The 19,591-nt window shown below is 40.7% G+C and overlaps 1 pseudogene across 1 annotated transcript; it reads left to right on the plus strand.

Moving 5' to 3' along the window:
• Positions 1 to 15,834: 15,834 nt before the first annotated feature.
• On the plus strand, positions 15,835 to 17,185 carry LOC311298645 (annotated as a pseudogene). The gene has a single exon. The product of its transcript is annotated as an uncharacterized misc_RNA (transcript).
• The last annotated feature ends 2,406 nt before the right edge of the window (positions 17,186 to 19,591 follow it).

Below are 19,591 nucleotides of genomic sequence, written 5' to 3' on the forward strand. Positions count from 1 at the left end.
AGACATAGAAAAAGGGCAATATAAAAATAAATGTTCAATTTCTTTTTGGACTGACTTTAAAATAGATATGACAAAAAAATTGAACAGATGTCTTGATTTAGACCCTCATGACATTTTACTTTGTTTCCAAAACCCTTTTTTTTTTCTGAAAAACAAAATTATATAATTAATCTTTTTATCATTTTGGCGAAATTTTATATTCATAAGACAAGAATAACTCAAAAGAAACCCTCCTACGGTATATTGCCTTCTATAACACTGATCTAACAATATATTTTGAAACTCTTTCAAACATGAGATCACAAAATAAAAAGCTTATAAAAACAATACAAATATTAAAGCTTTTCAAATACATATAAATGCCCTGATATTTTATACTTATATTTTTGTATTTGTTCTTATGTTTATGTTTATTTTATTATTATTATTATTTTTTTTTTTTTTTTTTTTTTTTGGTAAAATATTTTGAGCTGTATTGTCAATACTTTGTAACAATTTTTTTTTTTTTTTTTTTTTTTTTGCATTGTACTGAAATGTTTTTGTATTTGAACTGACTAAATAAAAAAAAAACAAAAAAAAAAAAACTAGTTCTCTTCCGCAGTAGGTGATGCAGGGAGTCTTGTGATTGGTTTTCAAGCCAGCCAATCAGAATTTAGCAGTCTCATCTCTGATTGGCTGGAATTATGGCATATTGTAACGCTGGGTTGTGTTGAGCAAGCGAGCCGTCTGCGCTTAGAGAGCGCTCACGGCTGGTATGAAAGGAGCAAGAAAGTGAAACTTTGCACACGCGAAAGAGAACGTCCGCGCACATCCAAATACTTATTTTAAATGCAAAATTGATTTTCGTTCGCTCGCAATATTTTCTTATCTGCGAGACGAACATTTCTCCGCAAAACTCAGTTCACGCGCGTGCGAAATGCCCTTTTCCACGCTCAAAATGTGATCTTGCGCGCGCAGAATTGTGACCGAAATCTCACCCCATAGGTTTGGTGCTGAGGGTGAGGGCGAGAGAGAGAAAGAGTGCCTGCGAGTGAGCGAGCGAGAGTGAGTGAGGTCTGCGGTCTTGGCCATTAGTTGATTTACTTGTTTTCGTGTAGGTAATACGTTGTCAAATATGTTTAAACTTAAATAAACTACCTATACAAGTAGTTATGTCTCTTTGTATTAATTTGTCCTGTTATTGACGTAATGCGCGTCATTGACAAAATGTGCAACCAGATGTTCGAATAGTTCGAAGATAAGCTATGTGTTTTTTTTTTTAGAGGGAATATTCAAAGGTCATTTTTGAGCAATTTTGACAGCCCTAATGAGTATTGTCGCTAGTGACCGACAACAAAGAATCGAAGAGACAGCTAGCTGCCCTGCTGGAGTTATGTCGTATGCCGGTGGAGCAATGTGGCAACATAATACATAATACATGGTTTTATTTAAAAAAAAAGGAGCTTTACACACAACCTTATCAGAGCTAATGATAATGACCTGTATTGTTATATATTTATGTAGTCTTGATTTGGGTGGATGTAACAATGGTTTTACATTTAAAAGGGTTGTAAATCTAGTTCAAGTAAATTTTCAGTAAGGGCTAGCGCAAAATGCGGCATCGGCATCTCGAAGCGGCACTTCCGGCGGCATCTCCAGCTGCCACCAGTGAGCGGCATGTCCAGCGGCCAAATGCGGGAGCGGCATCTCCAGCGGCCACCAGTGAGCGGCACTTCCGGCGGCATCTCCAGCGGCCATCAGTCAATTATGATTTTAACATGATAAAAAAAAAATCAGAGATTGCAAGTATTCTGATTATTTATAATAGTCCAACATAACATGTATGTGGCAGATTTAATGCACCAAGGAAAATTATTAAATAGCATATTCCCTATTAATTATAATATAAAAGACACATTTATTAAAAACATACGTTGTTCAGTTGTAGGCTACAGTAGGCCTACAACAGATATGTTTTTAATAAATGTGTACTAGTACTAGGCTACTAATATTGTTAATATTTATAATATTATTATTATTAATACTAATAATAATAATAGTATATTGATTAGTTGAATCTAGCTCATATAGCCTATGTTTGTAAAGACAATTTAATTTGAAGAATAACAAATGTTAAATAAAATTACAATTAGGATATATTTTGGTGTGTTTCTAATTAATTAGCTACAGTTCTCTATGTAAAAACCTTTAAAATTAGTAATTATAATTTTTCACATGAATAGCCTAGGCTACATGATGTTCAGTTAGCCTACTTTTTTATGAAAAAATTGGATTTAATAATTTCCTCTGCGCAGAAACATAACTAATTAATCAGAAAGTGGTATCATCACACTTAGGCCTAGGCTACTTTGGCAGCAGCCACAGCTGGACAATAAAATAATTAATAAAGTTAATAAAATAAAAAATATTGATTGCTGGAGATGCCGCTGCACCGGAAAGTCCTGCCTGCTGAAGATGCCGCTCACTGATGGCCGCTGGAGATGCCGCTCACTGATGGCCGCTCACTGATGGCCGCTGGAGATGCCGCTGGAGATGCCGCTCACTGATGCCGCTGGAGATGCCGCTCACTGATGGCCGCTGGAGATGCCGCTGGAGATGCCGCACACTGATGGCCGCTGGAGATGCTGCTGGAGATGCCGCACACTGATGGCCGCTGGAGATGCCGCTGGAGATGCCGCTGCACCGGAAAGTCCTGCCTGCTGAAGATGCCGCTCACTGATGGCCGCTGGAGATGCCGCTGGAGATGCCGCTGGAGATGCCGCACACTGATGGCCGCTGGAGATGCCGCTCACTGATGCCGCTGGAGATGCCGCTGGAGATGCCGCTCACTAATGGCCGCTGGAGATGCCGCACGAGATGCCGCTGGAGATGCCGCACACTGATGGCCGCTGGAGATGCCGCTGGAGATGCCGCTGGAGATGCCGCACACTGATGGCCGCTGGAGATGCCGCTCACTGATGCCGCTGGAGATGCCGCTGGAGATGCCGCTCACTAATGGCCGCTGGAGATGCCGCACGAGATGCCGCTGGAGATGCCGCACACTGATGGCCGCTGGAGATGCCGCTCACTGATGCCGCTGGAGATGCCGCTGGAGATGCCGCACACTGATGGCCGCTGGAGATGCCGCTGGAGATGCCGCTGGAGATGCCGCTGGAGATGCCGCTCACTGATGCCGCTGGAGATGCCGCTCACTGATGGCCGCTGGAGATGCCGCTGGAGATGCCGCACACTGATGGCCGCTGGAGATGCTGCTGGAGATGCCGCACACTGATGGCCGCTGGAGATGCCGCTGGAGATGCCGCTGCACCGGAAAGTCCTGCCTGCTGAAGATGCCGCTCACTGATGGCCGCTGGAGATGCCGCTGGAGATGCCGCTGGAGATGCCGCACACTGATGGCCGCTGGAGATGCCGCTCACTGATGCCGCTGGAGATGCCGCTGGAGATGCCGCTCACTAATGGCCGCTGGAGATGCCGCACGAGATGCCGCTGGAGATGCCGCACACTGATGGCCGCTGGAGATGCCGCTCACTGATGCCGCTGGAGATGCCGCTGGAGATGCCGCACACTGATGGCCGCTGGAGATGCCGCTCACTGATGCCGCTGGAGATGCCGCTGGAGATGCCGCTCACTAATGGCCGCTGGAGATGCCGCACGAGATGCCGCTGGAGATGCCGCACACTGATGGCCGCTGGAGATGCCGCTCACTGATGCCGCTGGAGATGCCGCTGGAGATGCCGCACACTGATGGCCGCTGGAGATGCCGCTGGAGATGCCACTCACTGATGGCAGGACTTTCCGGTGCAGCGGCATCTCCAGCAATCAATATTTTTTATTTTATTAACTGCATTTTAACTAAATAACATTATGTAGCTACCACAGAGTAGCATATAGCTATATCATGTGTAAGCATATCCTTTGTAAATAAAGTTTTGAGTTTCTGATTCTCCGTTAGGCCTACATCAGAGAAAGCTGCAATTGTTCTGAGTAGCCTATTGATACAGGCTATGTAACGTTTTAAGTTTCCAGCAAGAAGTGTCAATATCACTTTTATGTTTCAGAAAATGCTGTTTATTAAATATTAATTTGAAATGTCATTAAATATGATATAAACGGTTATTCCGTTAATACAGAAATGAGTTCAGTTAATACAGAAATGAGTTTCTGATGTGCTGCACAATTCTGATATTAATTCAAAAAAGCTGTAGGCCTACAAAGCTGAAATTGCGGCGGCATCTCCAACAGCCAGCTGTCGCTCCAGCCGCATCTCGTAGCGGCATCTCCAGCAGCCAATACTTTGTCCAGCTGTGGCTGCTGCCAAAGTAGGCCTAAGTGTGATGATAGCCTACCACTTTCTAATTAATTAGTTATGTTTCTGCGCAGAGGAAATTATTAAATCCAATTTTTTCATAAAAAAGTAGGCTAACTGAACATCATGTAGCCTAGGCTATTCATGTGAAAAATTATAATTACTAATTTTAAAGGTTTTTACATAGAGAACTGTAGCTAATTAATTAGAAACACACCAAAATATATCCTAATTGTAATTTTATTTAACATTTGTTATTCTTCAAATTAAATTGTCTTTACAAACATAGCCTATATGAGCTAGATTCAACTAATCAATATACTATTATTATTATTATTATTAATAATAATAATATTATAAATATTAACAATATTAGTAGCCTAGTACACATTTATTAAAAACATATCTGTTGTAGGCCTACTGTAGCCTACAACTGAACAACGTATGTTTTTAATAAATGTGTCTTTTATATTATAATTAATAAGGAATATGCTATTTAATCATTTTCCTTGGTGTATTAAATCTGCCACATACATGTTATGTTGGACTATTATAAATAATCAGAATACTTGCAATCTCTGATTTTTTTTATCATTGTTAAAATCATAATTGACTGATGGCCGCTGGAGATGCCGCCGGAAGTGCCGCTCACTGGTGGCCGCTGGAGATGCCGCTCCCGCATTTGGCCGCTGGACATGCCGCTCACTGGTGGCAGCTGGAGATGCCGCCGGAAGTGCCGCTTCGAGATGCCGATGCCGCATTTTGCGCTTGCTCTCTCTCTAAATTTTAGCACGCCATAGTCCACTTTATCAGGTAATTTCACAACAACAAAAATGTGGCTAGTAAAAATGCTGTGTGGCTAGTAACTTTGGAAAACCACTAGCCACATTGGCTAGTGAGGAAAAAAGTTAATGTCAAGCCCTGGCGCCTGGTAAAAATGGTCTCATTCTCCCAACCATAATGAAAGTTATAAAATATGAGAAAAGTTATCCTCTCAAGGTGTTTCCCTCCCCCAGGTCCTCCATTCAGACTGTACCTCCTGTATGTAAAACAAGAACCTATTGAAAATACAAATTCTGATCTCCCAGTGTGAATCCCTGAATAGGGAACCAAAATCGAATTATAATGATAGACGGCCATTTGGTAAGAGTATTGAATTATCTGGGTATATAAGGAAAAGGTGCAGAAAGTTCGAGGAGTCTGTAGGTTGACTGCCCACACAACCTCATGTGTGTATTTTTCGTTACCAGGTAATAATCTTTACAAATTCTTCGATTCCTGAATTGTTACTATGTTATGATTAACTGATGATTTTATTCTTGCGAATTGGATTTTGAATTATTGCTTCATTACCTGGTCAATAAATTGTAAACGTTTGATTTTATTCTGACTGACTCTGAGATTGTTTCCACTCTTATAGATTATAGGATCCGTATATTTCCACAAGCCTGCGCTAGACATTAGTGACGACTAATACTTGATTATCAGATTCAAGTGTACTTGAATGAGGGGAGCGAGTTATTTCCGTCCAGAATTAGCGAATGCTATTTGATCAACCTGGATTCGGGTGCGTTCCATAACCTCTGTTCTCATTTAAATGTTCCTTTAGATAGGCTACGTGTACGTGGTTATACCACGGGCTTGACTAAACTAAAGCCATTTTAAGAAAAGTAAGTTGATCGACTAACGTCTTTTATGGTGGTCATGACCTCTACTAAAGTGAAACAATTTGATTAAGTTCCTGAGGTGGCATTCAAGGGGGCTATGTAAGTGTCTGTTATTTTGTACGTGTGAATACGGCAAATCTCAGATGTTTAGCCAATTACCTCTGTTTTGAGAAATCAGACTGGCGAGATTGTGTCGTGCATCCGAAGGACTGCTAAGCGATATAGTTTCCTAAATCTAAACGGGTAAACTATAATCAGAGTTAAAAGAATAATCAGATATTCGTTCACGTTTAATGATACACAGATATCATTAAAACCTTTTCATTTATGGAGTCAGATGAAACGAGCTATTGCATGTAAGGAAATATTTTGCATTTAATCTTGTTGTGTTGCATAAAAGGAAAGACAGTAACGCGCAGAGAAACCTTCCCCGTATTATTGGAGACCTCCATTGGACCAATAGACGGGCTTACAAAGACCAATAGACGGGCTTACAAAGTGGTGACCCCGCCTCCGTGATCTCGCAACAGACGAGCAACGTCTTTCCAGCGCGACATTCAACTTGAACTCTGCTGCCCGGAACATGAGGTTTGAACTCCTTCCCATCTATCTCCAGCTGCTGTGGTAAGTTGATTTTTTGCCTTTTAGAGTTGAGGGAAAAACTGTTTTGTACATCATATAGACACATGTAAGGACCACCCATTGGCCCAATGACGGAATCCAACGGCCTGGCGAAGGTTTAAAGCGTGTATGTCTTTTCAGCGCTCCAGTGAAGTTCACTTAATCTATTGGAACTTAGTTTTAGTATTACTTTAGCTCTATGCGTAATCTGACTCCAATTTCAAATGATAATCAAATTTAGATCGTATTTCTGATTAGAAAATAATCATAAATATTGATTATGAATTAATTTAGATCTTTGATTATTCTGATTATCCCATACTTTCAATTATTCGTTCATTACGGACCTAGTGTCGCTTTGAGACGTCACGTCGCGACTGCACGCTCACGATCACAAACTAGCCAGTCCTGAAATAGTCAGAGGGTGCAGTGCAAGTATTTTACCCTATGCAATCGCGCACTACAGACTCATAGGCGTAATTTTTTATAATATTTGCAGCATACAACATGCTAAGTCAGGGAATAGTCAGAAATCAGGAGGTCTTCCTAAGATGTGCCCCATGGTCCATTCAAAGTGCCTCCAGTTTGATCTATTCTGGACAAAGTTTTGCGGAAACACCAGACTACACATTAATCTACTGGAAATAATGATTTCAGAAGAATGCAGAATAAATCAAGATGTAACATTTATTTGTCAGGTAAAAATATATCATGCCAATTACAGAAGTAAATTATTAAAAGCCAATTCAAAAATATATGACATAATTTACTCAAAGATGACTCTAAAAGTAAGCAATGTTTTCCTGACAAAGACACAGTAATGTGTCAGGGCTTTCCAACCGGAAAGCACTGAAACATCACTATGGGGGATGATCCTGGTAAAAGAGTCCCAAAGATTGCTCTGTCCCCTCACCTTAAATACCAGACCAGAACAACAGGGGTTAAACAAATGTTGTTTAGAGTTGTTTGGGCCAATCCATGTACCCCAGGGGGGTAGCACCTGGTTTCAGGAGATATCGTAAAGAGATATCAGACAGAGAGCAGAAACAGGATTCTCCTAAGTTCGCAATCTTTTTCATTAAACCAATGACTGCAATGAAATTAAGACCATTTTACCAATCGCACTGTGATCCTTAAAATGACACCAAACATGAAAAGGAAAAACAACATATTCACAAGATACACCATATGTGTTATATAGACATTCTTAATGAACTTTCAGTGCCTTGAGGAAGGAGAGGGGGGATGAGTTGAAGTCAAACAAGGGGACAAGGAGATAAGTTTGGGCAGGACAAGGTTCTGTGCTCTGTCTTTGCTATCTGCTGTCCAGGGTGCATTTTATGGCTTTATTGCAGGGTGCGTTTTGTTTTAGCAGGAAAATCAGTTCTTACACACATTTGTAGTACGGGTCGGTATACCCTTTAGACCGGAACCGAAAAATCCGGTGGGCAAAGAATTAGACGGGAAACATGTCTTTTCAGGGAAATCACAACAGCGCAGATGTAGAGATAATGGAGATTCTAGGCGTGCAGTTGAAAAAACTCCTTGTTCGGTTAAGCGACAAGGGATTACAATTAAGCTGGAGTAACAACGAAATATTATCCTGGTATTCTGCCGAGGGTGCGAAGCTAAAATCAAAATCAAAATACAAAATGATTCCCGCTGCAATTGTTTATTTGCTTCGCCGTAACGACCTCATGACCATAGTCGAAAACGAACGAACAATAGCAGATATTAAAGAAATCGAAAGAGCGCGTTCTGACGAACTGTACAAGTTAAGAACACAAGTCGAAGCGTTTGCGTACGAACAACAGGGGTGGGCTAGACAGCGCGAAGAAATGGCAACAAACATTGATCAAATTCAAAGAAAACTTCAAACTGGCAGTAATTACATATCTGCTCTCGAAGATTGCTGCGATAAATCAGGTTTCCCAGTAGCCGCGGTTAAACAAGCAGCACTGGAAGAAACCTTTGAGCTAAATGCTAACCATGATAGCGATGATGACACGTTACTAACGTTACACAAGCCACAGAGAGAAACTCGTAACCGAGCTCTTGTGAGTCTGTGGCCTGAACAACCAAACTTGCGAAGCCCAGTTAAGACTCGAACAAAATCGATTGATTTGCCAAAAAAATCTGTTAGAGTTGCTGTGCTTAAAACCATGACAAACGCAGATGATGAAATCACAACAATCAGCCGGCCGTTAACATGCGAAGAATGTTCAAGACATAGACAGGTCGTAGGAATGCTGCCGCGAAAAGGGCCGTTTCAACCCTACTGGGAAGCATTGATGTTACAGGCCAGTGTGTACAAATTAGAAACTCGAGATGTGTGGCAAATCGCTCTACTCACTATACCTGATGAGATTAGACCGAAGCTTACCGCAAACATGAAATCTGGCGACATAATGAACCGAGTCGAAGATGAAACCAACGAAGCTATCTACGAGCGTCTAAAACAGGCATTATTAAACGTTAGGGGACCGACGCATATTGATTGGAGCAAAATCTTAGAAATAAAACAAACAGGTAACGAGTCATTTGAAACGTACGCTGAACGGTTATGGGTAACATACAGAGAACACTCAGGGCTGGAAGAGATAGACCGCAACCATGACGCATTACTACAAATTTTAAAGACCAATGCCGGCATTCCCGTTCAGAAGGCTTTGGCAAATGGCGTCGACCCGGCCGAAAACACGTTCCAAGCTATAGTAGACTGGGGTACAAGAATAGAAAACAGATTTTACAAAACCAAACCCCGCAATATTGCGTCCGCACAATGGTTAACAGAAGGGAACAGTCCAGGCAAATTTAACCAAAGATCTCCAAGCAAAACGCCATGCCACTATTGCAAAAAGATTGGCCATTTCAGGAGAGATTGCAAAAAGAGGGAGAGAGATTTAAAAGAGCTAGACGATCATTGCCAAAAATCGCCATCTAGCGGAAACGCAAACTTATACAAACAGTTCACCAATTTCATTGCCGAGTATCAAAAACAACAAAGCCAAAATGGCGCGGCCCACAACACGACCGGAACAACTGAAAAATACTATCACCAATAGGGATACGTGGCCTCCATCGCCGTAGGGAGCATAATTAAGAGCGGAAACCGAATAAAAATAAGAGCTAATTTAGGAGGCCGGTTAGCGGACGTACTTATTGATTCTGGCGCATCTTGCTCCTGTACCGACATTCAATTTCCTTTAACCAACGAAACCATTCAGGTAAAAGGCATCGGCGACACGTTAATGATTGCGACAAAAACACAGCCAATTGAACTCGATTTAGGCATGACTGTTTTGAAAGAACCTCTCTGGTATTTACCTGATAACAGTGAGGGGACTGTGCTGGGAATGGACATTATGCGAAAGTATGGCTTTGTAATTCACTGCTTTGAAAAGCAAATTGAGTTGAAAACAGACAAAACAGTAAAAAAATGCCTACCAAAAAACACAACAAGCATTATGTCCATATCCACACCAGATCCCGTTCATCAGATGTTGAACAAACACGATTACATTTGGGCTACAAATGAACATGATTGCGGCCTCATTGACTTTGTTGTGTGCATTGAGGGGGAGCCCCCTCCCCCACAAAAACAATACCGCATCAAACCAGAAGCCGAGTCAGCTGTTCATGAAATTGTACAGCAACTTGAAATCAGAGGAATAGTCCGTCGTTGTAGTTCGACCACAAACTCTCCGTGTTTACCAGTACCAAAATCGAACGGTAAATGGCGTCTTTGTATTGATTATCAGCGTCTCAACAAAGTTTTGCCCAAGGCTACACCTATAGTGGCAAATCCGTCTACGTTATTATCGCAGATTTCAACACAAGCGTCCTGGTTTACAGTGCTCGACGTAAAGAACGGTTTCTGGTCCATCCCAATCAAACGCGCGGATCAGTGGAAATTAGCCTTCACTGTGAACCAAATCCAGTATACTTGGGAGCGAATGCCACAAGGCCTCCATAACAGTCCTGCGATTTTTCACAGAGCATTAGAAGACACGCTTAATCCATTGACAGGGACCGGAAACGTGATCCACTACGTTGATGATATACTTATTGCGACTGAGGGATCATTTGATGATCATTTGCTGCTCGTTGATGAGGTACTGCTAACGCTCGGTAAAGCTGGCTTCAAATTAAACAAAGAGAAAGCTCAAATCGCACAAAACGAGGTCCAGTACCTGGGTTATACGATAACGCAAAGCCACCGAGCATTAACCGATGATAGGCGGAAATGCATTGCTGAACTTCCCCGACCGCACACGCTGAACGCGTTACAGAAAGTACTGGGAACAGCAAACTACTTAAGAGATTTCATTCCAGACTTTGCGAATGTCGTCACGCCATTGTATTCCCTCTTAAAAGGAAAATCAAAGCCCTCTGACGTCCTTGAATGGTCAGAGGAACACGAAAAAGCTTTTACGAGTCTAAAAGAAAATTTGTGCAGTGCTCCCGCACTCGGTCTGCCTAACCCTAAAAAAGCTTTCCACCTACAGGTGGACGCAAATGAAAACACTCTAAGTGGCGTTTTAGCTCAGGAACATGGGGGAAAATTGCGTCCGATCGCCTATTACAGCCGAAAAAAATCCACGGTCGAACAGGGATTCGACCCATGCACTCAGCACGTGCTGGCGGTTCACTGGATGTTAACAGCAACTGAACCAATTGTAGGTTTTCAACCTATTGTTGCGCATACAGTGCACACGCCAGTACAAATGCTGTTGCAGGGCCGAATAAAAGGCGTGTCGTCGCAAAGGTTAGCAAGATGGCTAGCAGACATACAGGCACGTGACATCACAACAGTGAACGACCGAATATTACCTCATTTATTGGGAGATGTAGAGGGCAACCCACACACATGCGAAACCAAACCGGAAGCTCAGAGCCCAGTTCATGACCAAGAACTTCCAAATCAGACACGAGTGTACATTGATGGTTCCCGATATTGGCATGATGGCAAATTCCACTCAGGTTGTGCGGTGTGGGCTCCTCACTCTCCCAATTCAGACACTAACCAATTGCTAATCAAACTATCCGAAAACACATCTGCGCAAGAAGCTGAACTTATTGCATTACTCGAAGCAATCAGATCACATCACGAGCCGCTGTGTGTATACACTGATAGCCGATACGCATTTGGTGCAGTCCATGATTTTATGGCACAGTGGCAGTTGAGAAAATTCCTCACATCTGCCGGAACGCCAATTAAACATTTTAACATCATAACTTCAATTTGGCAGGAAGTCAAAGCACGCAATTCCACACTCTCCGTCGTCAAAGTGCGCGCACATATCAGCAAAAATCCAGATGAACATGAGAAAAACAATAACATTGCAGATCAATTAGCCAAATTAGCAGCACAAAAGGGAGATAAATGGCAGCCTGACAGACTGATTGTTTCTGCTGTGAGTGCATTTCAGACTGCTCCTATTGACTTGAAACAGTACCAGCAAGAACTGTGGAGTTCTGATGGAGAGCTGACACCGCACCTGCAGCAGGACCAACTAGTCAAGGTCACTGAAGGCATGATTTTGAGAGACGATAAATACATCGTTCCAGAAGCCCTCCAGAAACCAGTGATAAAGTTGTACCATGATTATGCACATGTATCAGCTCCCAAAACACAACAGCTGATAGAACTTCTGGTGGCCACAAATGGCATCAGACATTCAAAGATGGTGTGACACATGCATCGTATGTGCAACCATTAACCAAGGTAAGCCATGGATTGATGCTCTGCCCACAGTTCTAACAATACTGCGGGCAACTCCTTCAAAAGCCACAGGTATCAGTCCATTCGAACTCATGACTGGAAGAGTCATGAAGCTGCCCATCGACCCAGAAATTACCCCAGCAGACCTGGGGCCTCTCGTGGTCGCAACTCAACAGTCTGTGTTGAAACAATTACGAGAAAGGCTGGAAGCATAGGCGTCGATTTCGGGGGGGACGGGGGGACGCGTACCCCCCAGATTTCGTCATGAGTCATTTTGTACCCACCACTTTTAACTTCCGTCCATATTAATTTGACTTTTGGTTCGATTTTTTTGACCGTTTTCAGTGGTTGTGAGGAGCAATATGAGAGAGAAATTTGGTAATCATTGTCTGACCCAACAAAAAAAACATTATAATATTCATTTTATTTTATTTTCCGTGTTCGCATTTATGAGGGAAAAAACAACGTGTCAGTTTAGGTTACGGACCAGAGCGCTCTGAAAGCGGCACTAAAAGACTGCTTTAAAACTTTCACAGAGACCTCAAACAGAACAGCTGTCTTTCTTTAAAGTGAATTTCGTTTTGTATTAATTATATCTTAATTTTAATCAATGTTTCATGAACCAATGGATTTAATATAGCTATAAAAAGTAAATATAGCAGAATCATACGTGACGCATTGCTGCCACATACATATTATTTTTTCACCTCAATTATGTCTACTAACGAGATCTTATGTCGTTTTAAAATAACTATGCATTTTAATTGTTTATTAATGAACTAGTCTTTTCTAAATCAATGTAGGCTGCCTGCATACTTATCTCCACATCTCCGCTGTAATGTAGCCTAGATGCGCCTTTCATACGGACAGGATTACATAATCAGATGTAGCTACCGTATTTGCTTTCGATTGGATTTTTTTTTTCGTTGGTGGACATTTTTTTTAGTAACTTTATAGTTATATTTCTCATGTCTGTGAGGCTTGTCTATACACTGTTTGTCAGTTCATTTTTGAGGCGCGCTCCAATTCACAGAGATCATGAAAGCGCGCCCTGTTCGTTTTCTTTTATTTTACAAAGGCACACCGTTTTCTTGTTGTTGTGAGTTTACACAAATAAAAGTAGTTGCGACTGATGTATTATTATATTCTGTATGACCAGAAATGGAGTATTTTAAGTTGTTTCCACTGTTGATAGGAAAATGCGAGTGATGGCACCGGCGCCTCCATCCACATAGGCTATAGTGCGCGCTCCATACTCCGCACAAACACTTGGATATGCGCTTCCTAATAGCAAACATTTATTTAGGTTAACGTTAGAGCGAGCGGCCATGCCAGACGGATAATCCTCTTCATGTTTAACTAATCAAATTCTGTTGCATTTTATTGCGCCAGTTTGAAAAGGGCGGCTGAAACACTTAGCCTATACAGACAAACGCCCAACGCTGGTGTTTTTCTTTAAACAAATTCGTTTAGGCTTTAAAATAAATATTGTTTATGGGCTAACTAATGCCACAATAATTTATTTATTTTATTTGTTTTGCATTGAATACCATTGCATATTTTCATTGAATGCATTGAATATTTGCTATGCACCGCTATGCCATCCTCCCATAGAAAGACACGTTAAGAGCCACCTATTTTCCTTATAATAAAGGGTTTCTACTAAAAGGAAAACGCTTAATGTATAATTAAATGCATTGCGTTCATATTCTTTATCACTGAAGCTTTTTCTTTATTATAAGGGTGTATTATTCCATTAAAAAAGGGACTGTTTATAAGGTGACAATCCGTTACACATCTTGAAGATTTTTGTATTGTATTGTATCTTCTGTTATAAACACGAAGATTGACATTTCGTTAATTAAACAAAATAAAAACACAAGGTGTAAAAAATAAACAACTTAGGCTATGTTCTGTTAGATGTGTTTTGACTAGTTTTTGTTTAATTATATCTCTATGAAGATATAGCCTATTAACAATCATTCATAATCATTACTTTTACGAAGTGGACGAGCGGAGCGGAATATTCAGAAATGCGCTCTCCACTCACGAGCTCTGATCGGAACAAACCCGAACCTCACTGTCTGCTGAACTTGCGCAGAAACATCAAAATATAACCAGCTTTTTAAAATGTTTTTTAAAACTAAACACTATTTTAGCACAAATTATGAGCTCATTGGCGATTTTTTTATAATTATTGACAAAATTAGAATATAGCCTAGTAAAAGTTTTTTTTTTTTTTTTTTTTTTTTTTTTTTTGGGTGGGCCTGTTGAAAAGTGGGGCCGTGCCTGAGCTACAGGACATCGTCTTCCAAAACATAACCTGCGCGAAAGAGAGAAAAAAATGAATGCGTCATTGTACCCAGCACTTCTGAAAATGCACTTCCGAATGCGTCTCTGTCCCCAGCACATTTCAAACCAAACTGACGCCCATGGCTGGAAGTACTACATGCACATGCCGCTCTGAAACAACAGCAATCAGACCTAACAAATGATGCACAATTCAACCCAAACTCTGAGGTGAAATTCTCAGAAGGAGACATGGTAATGATACGTGTTTTTGTGAAGCAAGGTGCATTCACACCCAGATGGCATGGCCCATATGAGATAAAAGCTGTATGCAACAGCTGTGTGGCCACGACCATAAAAGGGAAACTGCGATGGTATCACATGTCTCAGTGCAAATCATTTAAAGGTACACAGAATAAATAAATAACTGTCACTGTCTTCTCTTTCTGCCTTCCAGGTCGACTGCAGCGATCCCATGGAGGCCGGATGAAAGAAAAGTGTCCGGGCCCACGTGCATCAGACTGGGCCAAAGGGTTTCACTCACACACAACCTGAAATGTGGGAGGTGGGTGTGGAAATACTCCAAGGGGCCTTTCACACCAAAAATCACAGTCGCACCCAAAGAGACAGCTACATGGCCTCCCGGTATAGTACCGGATCCAAATTGCACACCACAAATTTGCTGTAGTTCAGGTAGCACCCACCCACCTTTAGAAAACATTTCAGGATACACTCGAGCACCAAAATTCATGCACAACCTCACTGCCTGGTATCAACTTAAAATAGATTCAGGTGAAACAATAGGTGACATGAACACTCTACACGAAAACAACAACAATGGCATAGACCCAAAATTGTGCTATAATGTTAAAAATTTGGAACCTGCAACATATAGGTGCACACATACAGAAACACACAATGACATACACATGAGATTCACAGAATTAATGTTCGATCTCACATCTTACACACCTAACGAGCAAAAACCAAAAACATTTGTGTGGACCAACCGAAAGGAAGGAACGTATTGTGTCGGAAAATGTTCACATAGCATAGACAATTTCACTAATCCACACAACTGTTCATGGACTGTTACATATTGTTTTAATTTGACCACCTGCGGATACACTAAACCCAAAAAGTGTCCGGAATTGCACTCAATTCCTCCTGGTGGACTGATTAGAGGAAACATCAACAAAACTTTATTACATGACGTAAATTTGGTAATGACACATGTGACATACAACATTTCAAACATACTCTCTGCCTATACAAAACATTGCAATGCTAATGATGAGTCATATGCATGGCTACAGTCACGAATCGATGATTTAATTTCTGATTACAAAGACAGACTTGCCGTCCAAATTCCACCTGCTCGCTCAAAACGAGACTTGCTAGGCAGTATAGCTGGCTTGTTCGGATCAATTAATTCAGCAGCCAACACCTATAAAATAACCAAACAATCCCAATTCTCCACATGGTTGACAGATCAGATGGCCACTGGTTTTCAACACATCACCAATAGCAATGATAACATTATCAAAGCGGTTCGTTCCGAGGCGCAGGCGCTTCTAACGATTAGCCACACATTGTTCAATCAGACCCGTACCATCGAACGTGACTTAGCCTGCAGATCATATGCACAAGATTTGTTCACTGCAACAAGACAAGAAATTTTAGACCTTCGTCTTCACAAGACCCCGAGACATGTTTTGAATGATCTAATTGAGGTTTTAGATTTGCATAGATGGTTCTCTTCAGAAAAAAATTAAAAATGTCAAATATTCAGAACTGTTATCCACAATTATGATGTATACTGGAAACGAATGTATTGGTTGCATTGGATTTTTTGCCACTTTTCCTTTAATCCACCCAGATCAAGTTTATCCAAATTCCACTACTATTCGCTCTATTGGAGTGGTAGTTAAAGATCAGGTAATTAAATGGGATCACCTCACTGGATACATGACTTTGAAGGGTACTGAGACCTTGTTTACCAGTCGCACTTGTTGTCATGAAACTCATAATTATGTTGTCTGTACGTGTAACACATTGCAGCCTTTCTCTTCCAATGATAGCAAACTCATAAATGTTGAATCGTTGCATGGCCATTCAAATGCTGTTCAGGTGTCTCATACACAGTGGTGCATCGTCAGTGAGATGAATTCATTCACCTATGGAGGGCTGACCTGTCCTGCTAATCACTCATTTTGCTTGGAGGTGACAGAGGACTTTTCTATGGGCCAGATCGACATCCTCGGAAGGATGCCAACAGACGCTGAGGTCTCCCCATGGTGGGACGACACCTTCTATGAACACGGAACACAAGCTTTGGTCGACACGATGGACCTGGTACAGAACGTAATTCTCCAAACAGAGTACCACCTCTCTCAAGCGCAAGTAGAGACAAACTTGGCGCGAAAGACTGCACAGATCCTGTCTAGCTCATCTACCCGATCAGCACAGACTGCATATACCTGGTGGGACTGGGTACTTCGAGGTTGTGCGGTTGGAAGCGCACTCATCTTCTCCTTCACGCTTGCCACAGTACACCGGAAAATAAAATTATTGTGAATGCGTCATGAAAAAAACAAGACTGTCTAAACATTTTAATAATTTATTGGTAATGTTTTGTGTTTTCTTCCGCAAAGATCAAGTCAATGATGCTGATTTGTAATCTCCGCAGTAGCTAATGGACGCACCTTTTAACCTACACATTTCATACGGATTACTTAATCTGAGAATAAGTATTTATTTTCTATTGGAATGTTAATTTAAATGTAAAATTTAAGCTTTTCTATAGATACTAACATGTTTCAAGTGATAAGCCATATTTGAGGTTGATAAATGATAGGTGAATATTTGTATTTTTTGCAGTTAACGATCTGTCCATTAGAGCCTGCAATTTCGCCACTTTGAGTTTTTTTTTTCGACTAATAAATACAACTACGACTAATAAAATTGGTCGACTAAACCTAGTTGACTAACACCGTGTCCTAACGTGACGTGTGATAAAAGGTATCTTTTCCATGTTTAGAGTTTTTGTCCTGACCAGTCACGACGGTGACAGTTCTATTTTAGAAACCATTTCTATTATTCTGCAACGTCGCGCTGAACAAACACAAAGTGTGGCAATGATTATCTGAGTTACTGTTTAAGTGCTTTATTTAATATTAAAAGTGTGTAATGTGACTTTGAATATTATTTAGTGCGCCCAGCTTTCTAGCTATAAAAGCAACAATAACTCACCTCAGATCTTGAAATGAAACAAGAACATCTCAAACTGAATAAACAAGTGTGTTATTTGACAAAGATTGTATTAGTAGCCTAACTCCGTAGCCTATGTATTTGAATAATGTTTGAATGGTGTAATATTTTTGAATTTGATTGTGTAGCCTACTTATCCTTTTTTGCAATTGGCGTTGTCAAGATTACTCTCTGGTGCTGTGCACTTGTTGCAAGCGTCTGCCCACACACTGTTCTGATTGGCTGTGGGTTTTGATCGATTTTTACATGTTGCACAGTCGGGTTATCCCATAAAAGGGATTTCCTAAAAGGGCACCCTCTGGCCTCCAGTGTGAATGAAATAGAAATTACTAGTGTTTGGCACTCCATACTGCTAACATCTCATTTTGAATAAAAATAGAAAATGAAATATACAAAAGGTACTTGTAATGTAGTGAAAACAAGTAAGAGTGAATGAGCACCAGCAAAGTGAGCAAGAAGCTGGATGTGGAGGAGATGGGTATTTGAAAAAAGGGAAGCTTAATGTGATCGTTGAGAACAGGACATCATTTTCCATAATGAAGATTGACAGGCTGTGGATCCAATGAAGATCTGAAACTCCAGATCTTGTTTGTCCCATGGTTATTTCTCCTCCATTTCTAATGAAGTTGTGTTCCTAGACAGCCTTGTTCACTGCAGCCTAAAGATAATATAGTCCTTTAAATTGATGACTTTACATGAAAACTCCCTATACATCGGATGAATAAATACTAAGACCCTGTGGAATTATAGCACTAATACCGTGAATAATATTTTACACAAAACACTAGATTAAAAAAAAAAAAAAAAACTTTACAACATTTGTCCTCAATGAAAATGTATTTGGTAATACACAATGGCCGGTTCCATACAAAAAGAGGTTAGACAACATTTTACATTTCAAATGGGTAAAAAAAATAAAGATTGGTCAGTGTAATAGTAATAAACATGCTATAAGCAACTCATGGCATTACAATGCAAGAGTCAGTCTGATTTTTGGTATAAAACATTTAAAAGACATTTGACTGGATCTTCCCAAGTCTACTTAGTATAAAACAAAGAACTTTAAATGGTTAGTTCCCCAAAAATGAACATTCTGCCTTCATTCACTCACCATCAAGGCATTCTAAACCCATAAGAAACTTGTTCACCTTCAGAACGCAACTTAAGATATTTGAATGAAACCTGAGAGATTTCCATCTTTCCATTTAAAAACTATTCATCCTAAACTATCAAACATTCATAAAGAAAAGTTATCCATGTGACTCCAGAGGTTTAATCCCAATTTTATGGCAATGTCAATATTTCGTGCCAAAAAAATAAATAAATCTTCACTTCCACAGATCAACACATGAATCTTACTCATGAAGACAAATCTATATGGAAGTAAAGATTTTTTTATTTTGGCACATAAAGCATTAATTTGTCATTGCAATGATACGAGATTACATTAGAGGGGTTCCCAACCCTGGTCCTCGAGGGTCACTTATACAGAGTTTAGCTCCAACCTTGATAAACTCACCTGCCTGTAATCCTGAAGAGCTTAATTAGCTGGTTCAGGTGAGTTTGATTAGGGTTGGAGCTAAACTCTGCAGGACGGTGGCCCTTGAGGACCAGGGTTGAGAACATCAATCGACAGTACACACACAATGTAACAACAGATTTAAAGTTAAATTAAAACCTTCACTGAGGCTCATAGAATAATGACTCAACTAC

Source organism: Rutilus rutilus, assembly GCF_951802725.1.
Source record: "Rutilus rutilus genome assembly, chromosome: 1".
Lineage (NCBI taxonomy): Eukaryota > Metazoa > Chordata > Actinopteri > Cypriniformes > Leuciscidae > Rutilus > Rutilus rutilus.